Source organism: Mirounga angustirostris, unplaced genomic scaffold, assembly GCF_029215605.1.
Source record: "Mirounga angustirostris isolate CCGP_5_RB_7025 unplaced genomic scaffold, mMirAng1.0.hap1 SCAF_4, whole genome shotgun sequence".
In the NCBI taxonomy this organism is placed as follows: Eukaryota; Metazoa; Chordata; class Mammalia; order Carnivora; family Phocidae; genus Mirounga; species Mirounga angustirostris.
Window position 1 is genome coordinate 113,095,376 of NW_026991712.1, and position 17,466 is coordinate 113,112,841.

Genomic DNA, 17,466 nt, shown 5'->3' on the forward strand with positions numbered 1-17,466 from the left:
GCCTGTTTTTACCAGCTTATTTTACTTCAGGTTTTTTTTTAAGATTTATTTACTTATTTTAGAGAGAACATACAAGCAGGGGTGGGGGGGCAGAGGGAGAGAGAGAATCCTTTCAAGCAGAATCCCCACTGAGTGCAGAGCCCAACATGGGGCTTGATACCAGGACCCTGAGATCATGACCTGAGCTGAAATCCGGAGTCGGCCTCTTAACTGACTGAGCCACCCAGGCTCCCCTTACTTCAGGTTTTTTTTTCTTTTTTTTTAACAAATATGTTTTCTGTAAATATCCTCTGGACTTGGTTTGATATCCTCATCTTTGCATTCTACTTTCATTCTCTCCTCTTCTGGGAAATCTTTCACAATTTTTCTATACTGAGTGTGTTTCTGTACCACTTAAAAATGAAAACAATGGCTTTCTCAATAGAGTTGAGAAACTCTTTGCTGGCTGGAATAGTGTCTCATACTTTTCTTATGCAACATAGGACAAAGCAACCTGGGATTTAAAAGAATAATAATAAAGTGTCCATAAGAGCAGCAAGTAAATATTTCCCTGGCTTTGCATTAGCCTCCCAACTGTGGAAACTCTGGCTTCCTCCAAACTCTTTCCCAACTAAGTCAGAGTCCCCAGGGACAGCTCAAATCTGTCTTGGAATACAGTTTTCTGGGCTACTTCATGGGTAGCCATTTCCTCCAGCCTGGGTCCCTGAGTGTTTTTCTCTCTGCCATCACATCCCACACCTCTTTTCTTCCTCTTACACTCTGGCTGCTCTGGTAAAGTCTCTGCCACCCCCGTGCTCTGATGCATAATGTCCTTTGAGATCCCAGTTCTGTTTGGTCCTTCATCTGGTCCAGTTGAAGACAGAGTATTGCCTGCCTCTCCAACACGGACCTAAGATTCAGTTCCCTTTAGCATGAATGAGTAATTTCCCAGGAGGATACTTGAGCCATAGAGCAAGTAGTCCCCTTCACAGGCCAACCCACCAGCCAAACATATTAAGGCATGTCTAGGTCATTTAAGATTGAGCCCAGGGACCATCTTCTTCAGGAAGCCTTTCCCGAACTCCCCCCTTTCCCCACCGCCATCACCTCCACCTACATAACATACGTGTCTTCCTTGTACCCTCATATGCTGAATGTGTCCTAGATACAGGTTTTATCGTGTTATATGCTAATTATCTTTTTATAAGCCTGATTCCCCATGTAAAATATGAGCCCTTTCACGGAGAGAATTATGTCTCATACATTTTTGAGTTCCAAGTGTCTGGCTTAGTTCTTGGCACTAAGATCCATAGAGTCCCAAGCTGAGCCCTTAATGTGCTTATGTGCACCACAACGGATTTGGCTCAAACAATACATCGTTTTGATTAATGGCAGTTTTTCCTTTAAGAATTTCATGCCAAGGTGGTTTATTTTTTTTTTTCCTTTAAGATTTATGTCAAAACAATTTATCATACATTTGGTGAGTGCTGTGTGTCCTAGGACCTGCCCTACTCCCCAGAGATACGGAGATGAGAAAGACATGATTCCTGCTCAGAGGAGGTCACAGAAACTTCCTTGCATTTCCCTCCCTCCATTTCTCCATTCTTTCCTCCCTTTCTTCCTTACCTGGATAAATGTTCCCTAAGCCTGGAATTGTGTCTAATGGAATAAATACATGTAGTAGGTTAATTACAATATAGTACACTCAGTGCCACAGTAGAAGTTTGTTCCAGATATAGAGATAGAACAGAAGAATGCATCATACAGTTTTTGGGGTGGACATGGGGGATCCTGGAGGAGGTGACTTCAAAGTGGATTATAAAGAATGGAAAGACAATCCAGATGCCCAGGTGGATGAAAGGTACTCCTGAGAGAAGAAAACATGTGAAAGGCCTAGAGATGTGAAAAAGCACGATGTGTTTCAAAAACATTAATACTTCGGTATCTCTGCAGCATAGAGTTCAGCAGACTGGGGATAGGGTGGGGTAGGGTGAGCTGAGCTGCGAGAGGAAGCAAAGATAATGGGCAATATTTTCAGGGCTACTGTCTTTAACTTTTTTTTAAAAAAATATTTTTATTTATTTATTTGACAGAGAGAGACACAGCGAGAGAGAGAGCACAAGCAGGGGGAGTGGGAGAGGGAGAAGCAGGCTTCCTGCTGAGCAGGGAGCCCGATGCGGGACTCGATCCGAGGACCCTGGGATCATGACCTGAGCCGAAGGCAGACGCTTAACCGACTGAGCCACCCAGGCGCCCCTGTCTTTAACATTTGAGCAACAGTTTAGTTAAGAGATTGGTAGAATCCAGAATACCTGTGGTATTAATAATCCAAGTGTGAAGCCATATATTGCTGTTTTCCATCCTCTTCCCTTATAGCATTATTAAGCAAGGTTCTGTGATTACCTAGCTACATTTTAATGTTCATTGTATTGGTAGATAAGAATGAAAAGAAGCCATTTCCTGGAGTTTACGGTCTTATTGAGGATACAGAATATACCCACACAAACGGTTTAGAGCGCTTACCAAGCAATCTACAGACGAGTGCGAACTAAAATTATAAAGACAATATGTAAGCATAATCTTGACATTGGGTTATAGGAATGCTTAGGAAAGTACAGGGTTACAAAGAGGCAACCTGATTTTCGGCTTACGAGAAACGGTTTCTTTCAGAGTATAGAAAATGCAAAATTGAGGAATGGACTTATAAATCAGAAACTTTTTAGTGTTCTATAGTCTGTGTTCAAGAACTGGCCTAAGTTAGACCAACAAGCATTCATCTTTGAGCTTTATAGTATAAAGAGAAGACAAATTTATTTTTTCTGTATATTTAACATTTTATTTTTTATACTTCTAGATACTTAATTTGCCTGAGAGATTATTTATTGCTTATATGAAACAGGTCCCTATGTTTCTGCCAATCCCCTCAGTCTAGACTACACTGAGATTATCTTAGCCTCCCTTTCATCTCTTTACTCTCTAAAATGTACAATAGCTTCTGCCTTTTTCCTTGTGGAATGTGTTAACCCAACATCCTCTCCTTATCCCACCGGTCATCACATCCCACAGCCCTCTACTTGGTATTTTTTCCTTCCATGGAGGTAGTGTGGACTTTTTGTCAGGCCATAGGTTTTCTATGCGGAGCATCCTAGAGCTTCTGATCATTATATCCCATTTCATACTTAGGTAAACTCAAATTTAGGAGGTGATGTGTTTTATCAGTCCTCCAGGAAACCTCTCCCTTTCTGTTTGTATCCTTTATAAATTATTTAAGTTCCACAATGAACATTTGCTGTTTTTGTAACTAAAATGTAAAAGTGATTCCATTTTAAAAAATCAAATTCAATAGTAGAGTCTTTAGTACCATTTCATGTTTGTTAAATTAACCTTTCTGTCTATATCTTCACACATACATACACACCACAGCGCAAAATAATGTTGAAAAACTCATACTAGTTTAAAAAGCAAGAGCCATAAAAATGTTCATACCGTATGACCCAGAAACGCTACCGCTGAGGAACAACCTAAGGAAATAATTCAAAAGAAAGGAAATATAAAAAAGCTATATACAGCTTGTCTACACACAGAAAAATTGGGGAAAGATGACTTTAAAATCAATGTAAGGGGAAGAGTTAGGAAAATAATGATACGTCAACTAGATAAAATACTATTGCAACACTGGAAATGATTGTTATAAAAAACCATGTTAATAACATAGCATGTTTACAGTATAATGAGAAAAGGAATACAAAATTATATACACACTGATTACAGCTGTGTATAAAATGAATTACATGTGGATGACTAGAGGGGAAAAAAGAATAATGAAAACAGCTGTTGTTCTAGTGTGGAGTGATGGGTGAATGTTAAAATTTTATTAACTATCTCTGCAAATTTTTCCAGTTTTTTTTATTGAAAAGTTTCAGATTGTCAACTAATTCAGATTATTCTTGTTCTGGGACTTTTACAGAAAAAGAAGAAAGCATTCTGGAATCTGAGCCCCTTTCCTCTTTCTGTCATTGGCCAAAGAATTACCCCCTAGGAAAGAAGGAAACCTTAACTACCCTAGGAGGTTATAAAAAAGAATGTTCTTGGGGCACCTGGCTGGCTTAGTCGGAAGAACTTGTGACCCTTGATCTCAGGGTTGTAAATTCAAGCCCCATATAGCATGTAGAGATTACTTAAAAAAAAGATTTTTAAAAATCTTTAAGAAAAATTATACATCTAAAACTAATGATATAATGTATGGGGATTAACATAACAATAAAAATTTTTTTAAAAATCTTTAAGAAAAACTAGAAAATTGTTGTGGTTGATTATTTATATTACTAAAGATGGATCAAATCTTATTTTTTTAAAATGTGATCATTTTTAATAGCCACTTTATTAAGATAAAATTCATATACTATAAAACTCTCCTTTTTAAGCACACAGTCAGTGGTGGTTGGTGTAATTACAGATTTGTACCACCATAACTATTTTTTTTAAGTTTTTAATTTTAAATCCAGTTAGTTAACATACAGTATAAATTTAGTTTCAGGGGTAGAATTTAGTGATTCAACACTTCCATACATCACCCACTGCTCATCACGACAAGTGCACTCCTTAATTCCCATCACCTATTTTACCCATACCCCCATCCACTTCCCCTCTGCTAACCATCAGTTCTCTATAGTTAAGAGTCTGTTTCTTGGTTTCTCTCTCACTCTTTTTCCCTTTGCTCATTTGTTATGTTTCTTAAATTCCACATATCAGTGAATTCAAAGGGCATTTGTCTTTTTCTGGATGATTTATTTCGCTTAGCATTATACTCTCTAGCTCCATCCATGTCATTGCAAATAGGAAGCTTTCATTGTTTTTTATGGCTTAATAACCTTCCATTGTATATATACCACATCTTCTTTATCCATTCATCAGTTGATAGATAATTGGCCTGCTTTCATATCTTGGCTATTGTAAATAACGCTGCTATAAACATAACAGTGCATGTATCCCTTTGGATTCGTGTTTTTGTATTTTGGGGGTAAATACCCAGTAGTTTGATTACTGGATTGTAGGGTAGTTCTATTTTTACCTTTTTGAGACGTCCATACTGTTTTCCAGAGTGGCTGCATCAGTTTGCATCCCCACCAATAGTGCAAATGTATTCCTTTTTCTCTACATCCTTGCCAACACCTGTTGTTTCTTGTGTTGTTGATTTTAACCATTCTGACAGGTGTGAGGTCATATCTCACTGTAGTTTTGATTTTCCTTTCCCTGATGGTAAGTGATAATGAGCATCTTTGCATATGTTTGTTGCTATCTGGATGTCTTCTTTGGAGAAATGTCTATTCATGTCTTCTGCCCATTTTTAAATTGGATTATTTGGGGTTTTTTTTAGTGTTGAGTTGTATAAGTTTTGTTTTTTTTTTTTTTTTAAGTAGGCTTCATGCCCAGTGTGGGGCTTGAAGAACTCATGACCCTGAGATCAAGGGTTGCCTGCTCTACTGCCTGAGCCAGATAGGCTCCCTGAGTTGTAAAAGTTCTTTATATATTTTGGATAGTAACCCTTTATTCTTTGTTGATTGTTTCCTTCGCCATGCAGAAGGTTTTTATTTTGATGAGGTTCCAATAATTTATTTTTGCTTTTGTTTCCCTTGCCTCGGGGACCTAACTAGAAAAAAATTGCTATGGCCAATGTCAGAGAAGTTACTGCCTGTGCTGTCTTCTAGGATTTTTATGGTTTCAGGTCTCACATTTAGGTCCTTTATCCATTTTTAATTTATTTTTGTGTATGGTCTAAGAAAGTGATCCAGCTCATTCTTTTGCTTATAGCTGTCCAGTTTTCCCAGTGCCATTTGTTGAAGAGACTTGTCTTTTTTATGTTGGATATTCTTTACTGCTTTCTTGAAGATTAATTGACCATATAGTTGTGGGTTCATTTCTGGGTTTTCTATTCTCTTCTACTGATCTATGTGTCAATTTTTGTGCCAGTACCATACTGTTTTGATTACTACAGCTTTGTAATATAACTTGCAGTCCAGAATTATGATGCCTCCAGCTTCACTTTTTCTTTTTCAAGATTGCTTTGGCTATTTGGGATCTTTTGCAGTTCCATACAAATTTTAGGATTGTTTGTTCTAGCTCTGTGAAAAATCTTGTTGCATTAAATCTGTAGATTGCTTTGGGTAGTATAGGCACTTTAACAATATTTGTTCTTCCAATCCATGAGCATGGAATGTTTTTCCATTTCTTTGTGTTGTCTTTAATTTCTTTAATTAATGTTTTATAATTTTCAGAGTATAGGTCTTTCACTTCTTTGGTCAAATTATGCCTAGATATCTTGTTATTTTTGGTGCAGTTGTAAATGGGATTGCTTTCTTAATTTCTCTTTCTGCTGCTTCATTATTGGTGTATAGAAATGCAACAGATTTCTGTATATTGATTTTGTATCCTATGGCTTTATTGAATTTGTTTATCAGTTCCAGCAGTTTTTGAGAGAGTCTTCCAGGTTTTCTATGTATACTATCATGTCATCTGCAAATAGTGGAAGTTTTGCTTCTTCCTTACCAATCTGGATGCCTTTTATTTCTTTATGTTGTCTAATTGCTGTGACTAGGGCTTACAGTACCATGTTGAATAAAAGCTACTATTACTGTTATCTATTTTTAAAACTTTTTTTACAAGTACCCATTAGCAACCACACCCCATTCCTCCCTGCTGCCAGCAGCTGGCAACCACTAATCTTTCTGTTTCTACGGATTTGCCTGTTCTAGACATTTCATATAAATGGAATCATACAGTATATGGCTTTTGTGTCTGACTTCTTTCATTTAGCATAGTGATTTCAAGGTTTATCAATGTTGGAGCACATGTCAATACATCAATTCCCTTTTGTAGTTGAATAATATTCCATTGTATAGTATGCAACATGTTGTTTATCCATTTCTTGATTAATGGACATTAGATTTTTTTTTTTTTGCTATTGTGAGTAATGCTGCTATGAACATTTGTATAAAAATTTTTGTGTGGACATAGGTTTTCAGGTTTTGAGGAGCATATACGTAGGAGTGGCATTGCTGGGTCAGACGACATGTCTATGTGTAGGAAAGTGCCAAACTGTTTTTCAAAGTGGCTGTACCATTTTACACTCCCACCAGCAATGTATGAGAGTTCTCTGGTGATCTTGTGATATCTCTTCCAGTTCCTTTTTTTTTTTTTTTTTTAAGGAAGCTCTATGCCCAACATGGGGCTTGAATTCATGACCCTGAGATCAAGAGTCCCATGCTCTACTGACTGAGCCAGCCAGGCGCCTCCTCTTCTAGTTCTTAATGCAATAGTTGGCATGGTGAAAATAACGAATAGATGCCAGCCATTCTTACTGTTATTGTCATCACTATTATTAGAGGAAACTGTAAATTGCTTCGAGATCCATTGCAAGTAAAATGGAGTCACTGTCTTATTTCCTTCACTAGACTGTGTTTTGGCTCTTTTTATGCTTATTAACTGGTAATGAATGATACATATTTTTCCCATAATTATATTTTATAGGGAGAGATTATAAATGTGTGTGTGTGTGTGTGTGAATTTCTTTCCTTCCCTTCAGTAAACTACTTTGACATGGATCTGAAGTCTGTAAATATTAAGTAAATACATGTACTCATACATTCGGGCATGCCATTTCATCCTCCTGGGTCCCCAGTCCTGCTGCCTTGAAGGTGTGGTGGGGATGGAGCTGCAGGTGCTCAGTGGCATAGCACCAAGCTATTAGAGCAGAGGAGGATGAAGAAGAAAAATAGAGACCTGGGCCTTGAACACCGGAATCACCATGGTCAGAAGTCCAGTGAAGTGTGTGGGTTGTGTGCTCGCTTTCTTTCTTTTCTTTTTTTTTTTTTTTAAGATTTTATTTATTTGTGAGAGAGATGGAAAGAACACAGGCAAGGGGGAGAAGCGGAAGGAGAGGAAGAGGGACAAGCAGACTTCCCACTGAGCATGGAGCCCAACAGAGCTCCCCCCATCCCAGGACCCTAAGATCATGACCTGTGCCAAAGTCAGACGCTTAACTGACTGAGCCACCTAGGCACCCCATGTGCTCACTTTCTTATGTGCGATCTCTCTTTCCTGTCCTGACCTCTTTTGCCATATTCCTCCTCCCTCACTCCTTTACTGCCTCCCTCATGCTTGCTATTCCTATATCATTTTATTTATTTATTTAAAAAATTTATTTGAGAGAAAGAATATGCATACCTGTGTGCTCACGAGTTGGTGGAGGGACAGAGGGAGAGAATCTTCAGGCAGACTCCCTGCTGAGTGCAGAGACCCTGCGGGGCTCCATCTCCTGACCCATGAGATTACTACCTGAGCTGAAACCAAGAGTCGGTTGCTCAACTGACTGAGACATGCAGGTGCCCCTGCTATTCCTATTTTAACGGAACATTCATATTCAAGAGCTTCATGTATATATAATTAAAGTATTGATGATACAAACACCTAGTTCAAGCCATTGTTTAACACCTTCATGCTTTTTTCCCCACTGCCACATTTTAAGAGTTTTCTTACCTTTCATGCCCATTAATCCAGTTCATTTGACACCTGTTTTATTGATCACCTAGTATGTGTGAGGCCCTGTTTTAGGTACCTGTTCATCTCCATTGCTTTTTGCTCCTACCTTTTTCTCCCTTTCAATCCCTTTCTTTCCCAAATTGGAAGTCAGAAAGACAAATGAAAGAAATTGTAGGATGGAGTGTCAATGGATATTATATTCTCTGCATATTATAATCATTTCACTGATTTTCTTTGATTTCAAAAAAAATTGTATGTTTTGCTTGAATACCTCAGTTTGTATGATAAGATATCCCATTTGTGTGTGCATTGGATTTAAAGACTTACTGCCAATTATCTTACCTTTTTTCCGGGATGGCACTAATGATTTGTTTTTTATTTTCTAAGTTTGGCAAAATGAGAAGGAAGTCCTGGCAGGAGGAGAAAGAAAGATATCTGCTAGAGGAGATAGTCAGAGAGAGGCAAAATGCAAGCCTCTGACAGCAACCACTGTGAGAGAAGTGATGGGGGCCTCCGGCTATATGATATCTTATATACTTATATATGGTATTGTTACATTATGTTGCCCTTATTTGTCTGTTCAGTAAAGTAATTAGTTACAGTTCATGGAGCTAGAAGGAATTTTAGAGATTATTTAATTCTCTTATAAAAAGTATGCTATGGAGCATGCACAGTACCCATTTTCACCCTAATTAATACAAAGGGACTGACAATAAATTGGGTATTTTTGCTATCCCTTATTTACTGCCTCCGAACCCATCTTTGTAGTAGTCTCAAAGCAGAAATGTTCTCCAACAAGGGAGAAAAATGAATAGACTGGTATTTCCCCATGTTTTTCACATCTGGCATAAAAGAGAGTGATAATTTGTAAAGCACTAGGGCAAACAGATAGGGTTACTGGCACCTGGAGGTGACTGGCCTGAGGTTGAGGCAACCAGTATCTTGACCTACCTCTAACCCTATCTCACACACCAATTGAGGAGGTTGGGAATCAGCTGTATAAATCACCATTGTGCTGAGTCAAGATTGAATTTTACCCCTTACTAAGGATTGCACTTATGGCAATGAGCACTGGGTGATATACGGAAGTGTTGAGTCACTATATCGTACACCGAAACTAATATATGACACTGTATGTTAACTAACTGGAATTTAAATAAAAACTTTAAAAAAAAAAGAAGCACACACATACACACAAAACCACAAGTCACTAAGGTAAAGAAGGAAGGGAGGGAGGGAAGGAAGGAAGGAAGGAAGGAAGGAAGGAAGGAAGGAAGGAAGGAAAGCAAGCAAGCTGATATGTTTTGGCATGAGCTAGGTGACTGGAAATAATGGCCTAGTTAACTCTGTGGCTCCCTATATACACGTATGTATACATGATTTGTGGCTGGTGATACATCAGAAAAAAAAAGTGCATGTGCTTTGATTATTAAACCTAGCTTCTGACTGGTAGCTTTTCATGACTACTTGGGTTTTGGAGAAAATTTTAATGAGGATGTTGGACTCTAGATCTTTGAACTCATCAACCCTTGGAGTGGAGAGTATGTGGGACCTGAAGATTCAAGTAGGTGAAACATTTTTACAGGTGTCTAATATTCTATAGTATTTTGAAAATTACATTTATATTTTCATAGAATACTTCTGTTCTCTGTCTTTCTCCATTTAGATCTAAAGGAATTCTTGAGATGTATAATGAGAGGTGTTTTGTCCTCTTTAAAAATTCTATGAATGGGGGCACCTGGGTGGTTCAGTTGGTTGGGTGTCTGCCTTCAGCTCAGGTCATGATCCCCGGGTCCTGGGATCGAGTCCTGCATTGGTTTCCCTGCTCCATGGGAGCCTGCTTCTCCCTCTCCTCCCTGCTCATGTTCTCTCTAGTTATCTCTCTCTCTCAAATAAATAAATTAAAAATCTTAAAAATAAATAAATAAAAATTCCATGAATGTTTGACACACACATATACATACACACACGTATATATACATGTATATAAAACTGTACAAACACATCCTATAAACTATAAATCTATACTATAGTATAAACTATACTAAACTATAAATATATACTATAAAACTGTAAAACACACACACACATATATAAAACTATTATATATAAAACTAACCTCCATGAACCTATCATAAGTTTTAAGTTAAAGTTTATCCATGTTAGTAAGTGCTGGAAAAGGCACAGGAGCCTAAATGTTCTCATCCTAAGTCCAGGATGAAATCATAAATATCTTTATATTGATACATATCACTTCTCATTTTTGAAATGTGCAGGGATTAAAACAAAATGAAATCAGTGACCACACCAACAGTTGGTGAGGATCCGGAGAAACCAGATCCTCTCACATTGCTGGTGGAGGGTATAAAACGGTCGAGCTGCTCGGGGAGAGAGTTTGGCAGTTCCTTTAAAAACTAAACCTGTCACTACCATATGACTCAGCAGTGACACTCTCAGGCATCTCTTCCAGAGAAAAAAAACATTTTCACTCAAAAACCTATATAGGAATGTGGATGGTAGCTTTATTTGTAATACTCTAAAACTGGAATCAGCCCAGATGTCCTTCAGTAAGTGTGGTTAAACAAAGTGGTGTGTACATGTGGTGGAATATGACTCAGCAATAAAAAAGGAAGGAATGACCGGTGCATACGACAACCTGCAAGACTCCAAGAAATTATGCTCAGTGAGAGAAGCCAACTCTGAAAGTTTACACACTGCGTGAATCCATTTATATAACATTCCTTAAATTGTGGAGATGGAGAACTGATTGATGGCTGCCAGGGAATAAGGGGAGAGGATAAAGGTGGATGTGGTTATAAAAGGGCAACGTGGGGGACCCTTGTTGTGATGAAACTGCTGTGTACTAGACCATAGCAGAGGACACACAAACCCACTACATGTGGTTCTTCAATTATTAAAAAAAAAAGAAAAAGAAATCTAATTGTAAATGACTAGATTATTGGTTCAAATTTTTAAGAACTATAGCATATTCCTCTTAGTAATAGTTATTATTATGTATTACTAATAAATCCTTTATTATTTTATGAAATCGTGCGATGGAAAGGACTTTGAATGATGCATTCTAGTTCCGGCACTATTGCCAGTAAAGGAGTTGTTAAATACAATCTCATTTTAGTAAACTAGAAAGGTGTTTCCCTGAGAAGTTATTATTTATTTACCTTTTGTCCATAACTGTTTTCCCTTAAATTTAATATGAATAATCTGGGGAGCTTTTAAAATGCATATTCCCAGGCTTCATCACTAAGGATTCTGATTCATTAGGTCTGGCGGTAGATTTTGGCAACCAGCATTTTAAAAAATTACATCAACTGATTTTTTTTTAAAGATTTTATTTATTTATTCATGAGAGACAGAGAGAGAGAGAGAGGCAGAGGGAGAAGCAGGCTCCCAAGGAACAGAGAGCCTGAAGCGGGACTCGATCCCAGGACCCTGAGATCATGACCTGAGCCGAAGGCAGACGCTTAACCATCTGAGCCACCCAGGCGCCCTCATCAACTGATTCTGATTCAAGAGATCAGTGGGCTGCACTTTGAGAAATACTGAATTATAATTTTTATGGTGAATAAATAGCCCTTTAAATTCCTTTGTGGCATAGAGGATTTGTGGTTAGGTGAGAATTTTAAAAGCAAAGTACTGATAAAATTTTTCAAACACCCACGTGTTGAGAAAAAGAATGTTTGACCAAACTGAGTTATGTACTTGCTCTGAATCAGTAAGAACTGAACAGAAAGGAACTTGCCCTTGGTTCTTATTTGTGATGAAGGGGTCCTGCCTGACCACTTGTGATTTATTCGTAAAAAGAAGGCAAAGACTGCTGTTTTAGTTACATAGACTGCATAAACGGAATGCTCTGCCAGGGTGAGGAATGCTGAAGCACTTTGTAGGCTCTGAAAGTAATGTACTCCTTAATTCCTTAGTTGTTTTGTTTTGTTTTTTTAATATTTATTTATTTAAATAATCTCTACACCCAGCATGGGGCTTGAACTCATGGCCTGGAGATCAAGAGTCACATGCCCTTCCAACTGAGCCAGCCAGGTGTCCCTAATTCTTTAGTTTTTGTATATGAAGTTCCAACTACAGTAATTGACCTATCCTTAGTTTTTCCCCTAAATCCGAGTGCAGGCATACCTCAGAGAGATTGTGGGTTTGATTCCAGGCCAGTGCAATAAAGGGAATGGTGCAATAAAGTGAGTCAAATGAAATTTTTTGTTTCCCAGTGCATATAAAAGTTATGTTTACACTCTACCATGGTCTATTAACTGTGCAGTAGCATTATGTCGTAAAAAATGTACATACCTTAGTTGAGAAATACTTTATTGCTAAAAAATGCTACCCATCACCTGAACTTTCAGCGAGTTATGATCTTTTTGCTGGTGGAGGGTTTTGCCTCGATGTTGATGGTTGCTGACAGATCAGGCTGGTGGCTGCTGAAGGTTGAGGTGGTTGTGGCAATTTCTTAAAATAAGTCAGCAATGATGTTTACTACATCAATGGACTCTTCCTTTCACAATTTCTCTATAGCACGTGGTGCTGTTTGATAACATTTTACCTAAAGTAGAACTTCTTTCAAAATTGGAGTCGGTCCTCTCAAACCCTGCTGCTGCTTTATCAATTAAGTGTATGTCGTATTTTAAATCCTCTGTTGTCATTTCAGCCATCTTCACAGCATCTTCACCAGTAGATTCCATCTCAAGAAACCACTTTTTTTTTTTGCTCATCCATAAGAAGCAACTCCTTATCCGTGAAAGTTTCATCATGAATCATGAGATGCCTACATCTTCAGGCACCACTTCTGATTCTAGTCCTCTCACTGTTGCTACCGCCTCTGCAGTTCCTGCCTCCACTGGAGTCCTGAGCCCTCCAAGTCACCCATGAGGGCTGGAATCAACTTCTTCCAGACTCCTGTTCATTTTGATATTTTGACCTCTTCCCATGAATCATGAATGTTCTTAATGGCATCTAGAACGGTGAATCCTTTCCAGAAGGTTTTCAATTGACTCTGCCCAGATCCATCAGAGGAATCACTCTCTCTGGCAACTTAATATAGTAAGACTTGAAAGTTGACGTTATCACTTTATCCATGGGCTGTAGAACGGACGTTGTGTTAACAAGCATGAGAACAACATTCACCTCACTGTACAACTCCATCAGAGCTCTTGGATGACCAAGAGCAGTAATATTTTGAAAGGAAACTTTTTTCTGAGCAATAGTTTTCAACAGTGGGCTTAAAATATTCAGTAAACCATGTTGTACACAGATCTTCTGTCTTTCAGGCTTTGTTGTCCCATTTATAGTGTATAGGCAGGATAGATTTAGCACAATTCTTAAGGGTTCTAGGATTTTCAGAATGGTAAATGAGCACTGGCTTCCAGCTTCAAGTCAGCAGCTGCATTAACTCCTAATAAGAGAATCAGCCTGTCCTTTGAAGCTTTGAAGCTGGGCAGACTTTTTCTCTCTAGCTATGAAAGCCCTAGATGGCATCTTTCTCCAATATAAAGCTGTTTAGTCTACATTGAAAATCTGTTGAGTGTAGCCACCTTCATGCATTATCTTAGCTAGATCTCCTGGATAACTACTATGGCTTCTACGTCAATACCTGATGCTTCACTTTGCACATTTATGTTATATAGATGGCTTGTTACTTAAACATTATGAACCGACTTCTGCTAGTTTCAAACTTTTCTTCTGCAGCTTCCTCACCTCTCTGAGCCTTCACAGAATTGAAGAGATTTAGGGCCTATTGCTGTGGCTTAGGCTTTAGTGTAAAGGCTGGTTTGATCGTCCATCCAGACCACTTAACACTTTCTCCATATCAGCAATAAGGCTGTTTAACTTTCTTAATCATTTGCGTGTTCACTGGAGTAGCACTTTAATTTCCTTCAAGAACTTCTTGGCATTCACAGCGTGGCTATGTTTGGCACAAGAGGCCTAGCTTTCAGCCTGTCTCAGCTTCTGACATGCCTTCCTCACTAAGCTTAGTCATTTCTGGCTTTTGATTTAAAGTGAGAGACGTGTGACTCTTCCCTTCCCTAGAACACTTAGAAGCCATTGTAGGGTTATTAACTGGCCTAGTTTCAATATTTTGTCTCAGGGAATAAGGAGGCCCCAGGGGAGGGTGAAAGATGGGCGTGGGGGGTGGCAGTGGAATTGGCCGCTCTGTGGAGTAGTCAGAACACACAACATTTATTGAATATACCATTTTATATGAGAGTGGTTCCCCAGAACAATTACAAAAATCATTGATCATAGATCACCATAACAAATATAATAATAATAAAAGTTTGAAATATTGTGAGAATTACCAAAATGTGATCCAGAGACACAAAAGGAGCAAATGCTGTTGGAAAATGGTGCCGATAGACTCGTTCCACATAGGGTTGCCACAAACCATCCATTTGTAAAAAGCACAATATCTGCAAAGTGCAATAAAGCGAAGCATAATAAATGAGATATGCCTGAAGTCAAGTCACTTAAAATGATTGTTATTGAAAAACAGATGCAAAGAAATTATCCTGTTCTACCTTTTGGGGGTGCTTAGTTGGCACCTCGTTGAAATCTAAGTGACCTCTCCACCACCTTAAGCAGATAATCAGAGCACCTTCACCTGGAGATTCTCAGGCCCATGTCAGAGTCCAGTCCAACCACTTTCCAAACTCCTGGGTGTATGCTTTGAGGTAGTGACTTGTCCTGTGGTAGGAGGCAAGGAAGGTCACCCATCCCTTTCTCTCGAGTATGCACAGCAGAACAATATTATCTCTCCCGAGAAACGCCTGCACATCCTCCCTCCTCTTGAGCCTGGATCTGACTCTGACTCTGACTCAGGGGTGAAGTTAGAGCCAGCCCTGGACCTTGCAGCTTTTAATGTGTGTATTTTTTGTAGGTAAGTCACTCTGGTCTGTGGCTTTTACTGTATCTTTGCACCTCACAGCACAAAGCACATAGCATTGTGTATTTTATGTACTTTAGTAAAAATATGAAAATAGACATGGCAATGATAGACACCAATTTCTAGACAATGGTTTCCTCTGAGGATGAAGGGAAAGATGAGGAAGGGAAGGGGAGGGCTTAGGTTTGATTGTAACATTTTATTTCTTCTAGGAAAGAGTTTTAAAGTAATACAGCAAACTGTTGACCTCTGTTTACATTTACTGATGGATACAGAGCTGCCTTTTATGTTATTTTCTCTAACTTTTCTATATAGACTTTTTTCCATATGTGTGAAATGTTTTATAATTTCAGAGAAATTAGAACTCATCTGATAAAACTATCCCAACTCCCCACCCGCACATACACACATGTATATGCATCCTGTCCTTCTTCCCTCGGGGGACAGGGGATCCCATTGTTGCTTCATCTCTACTCTGGATCTCCTCCCTTAGAACCATCTCAGGAACCTTGTGCTGTTTATCTGTCAATACCTTACTCCCTTCAGCCTGTCTCTTTCTACCGACTTCCTGTTGCCATTTAAATATGTGCTAGTTTCCCTTAGCTTTATTTATGTATTTTTTAAATTTTATTATGTTATGTTAATCACCATACATTACATCATTAGTTTTTGATGTAGTTAGTGTTCCGTGATTCATTGTTTGCGTATAACACCCAGTGCTCCATGCGGTACATGCCCTCTTTAATACCCATCACCGGGTTAACCCATCCCCCAACCCCTCTCCCCTCTAGAACCCTCAGTTTGTTTCTCATGGTTTGTCTCCCCCTCCGACTTCCCCCCTTCATTTTTCCCTTCCTACGATCTTCTTTTTTTTAACATATAATGTATTACTTGTTTCAGAGGTACAGGTCTAGTTTCCCTTAGCTTTAAAAAACTTCTGCCTTGGGGCGCCTGGGTGGCTCAGTTGTTGGGCGTCTGCCTTCGGCTCAGGTCATGATCCCAGGGTCCTGGGATTGAGCCCCGCATCGGGCTCCCTGCTCAGAGGGAAGCCTGCTTCCCCCTCTCCCGCTCCTTCTGCTTGTGTACCCTCTCTCGCTTTGTCTCTGTCAAATAAATAAATAAATAAATAAAAAACTTCTGCCTCAAGCCCAGCCAATTCCCTATGGCTTTTCTCCTCTGTATAGACAAATTTCTCTTAAGAACTATCTATCTGGGAGCACCTGGGTGGCTCAGTCGGTTGAGTGTCTGCCTTTGGCTCAGGTCATGATCTCAAGGTCCTGGTGTGGAGTCCCCACGTGGGCTCCCAGCTCAGTCTGCTTCTCCCTGCCTCTCTGCCCCTCCCCCACTCATGCTTGCTCCCTCTCCTCAAATAAATAAAACCTTAAAAAAAAAAAAGAAAATCTCTACTTTCTTTAAAAAAAGAAAACAAAAAAACTATCTACCTGGTTGTCTTTATTTTTCATACCTCCTGCTCTTCAGCTCACTCCAGTCTGCCCTCTCTCCCATGAAGTTGCTCTTGTCAAGGTCAATGCTGACTTCTGTGTCACTAAGTCCAATGAATACTTTTCAGTCCCCAGCTTTGTCGCCTCTCAGCCGCGTTTGCCACTGTTGACTGCTCTCTGCTTCTTGAGATCCTCTTTCCATGATTTCCACATTACAACATCCTTCTGGTTTTCTTCCAACCAGTCTGCCCCTGCATGTTCTCTGTTATAGCTCTTCCTTTTTCACCCAGCCATTAACTAGTGAAGACTCTCAGGGCTCAGCCCTAAACCCTGTTCTCACTCTGAGTTTTTTCTGTAAGTGATAGCAGCTTGCCATGGGTTTTATTACTCTCCCTGCATTTCTCCTGAGTCTTCCCCGTGACTCCCAAACCTCTGCCTCCAGCTCTGACCTCTGTTTTCTCAGCCATAGACCTGTATATCCAGCTGCCTTCTAAATATCACTTGCATGACTCACAGGTGTGTTAGTCTCAACATGCGCGAAACTGAACTCATCCTTTTATCCTTCCCCTAATATTGTTGTCTTCCATTGTTCCCAGTTTT

The 17,466-nt window shown here is 39.1% G+C and overlaps 1 protein-coding gene across 5 annotated transcripts in view; it reads left to right on the forward strand.

Annotated features, from left to right (window-relative positions):
- Positions 1-17,466, forward strand: part of DIPK1A (divergent protein kinase domain 1A) — a 124,680-nt gene that overhangs the window by 53,360 nt on the left and 53,854 nt on the right. For 2 of the 5 annotated variants that reach the window (XM_064588811.1, XM_054512744.2), the window contains exon 2: positions 13,193-13,584. The exons of the other annotated variants lie outside the window; for them this stretch is intronic. The gene's annotated coding sequence lies outside the window, so the exon portion shown is untranslated. The remainder of the gene's footprint in view (positions 1-13,192; positions 13,585-17,466) is intronic. 5 annotated transcript variants of the gene reach the window in all.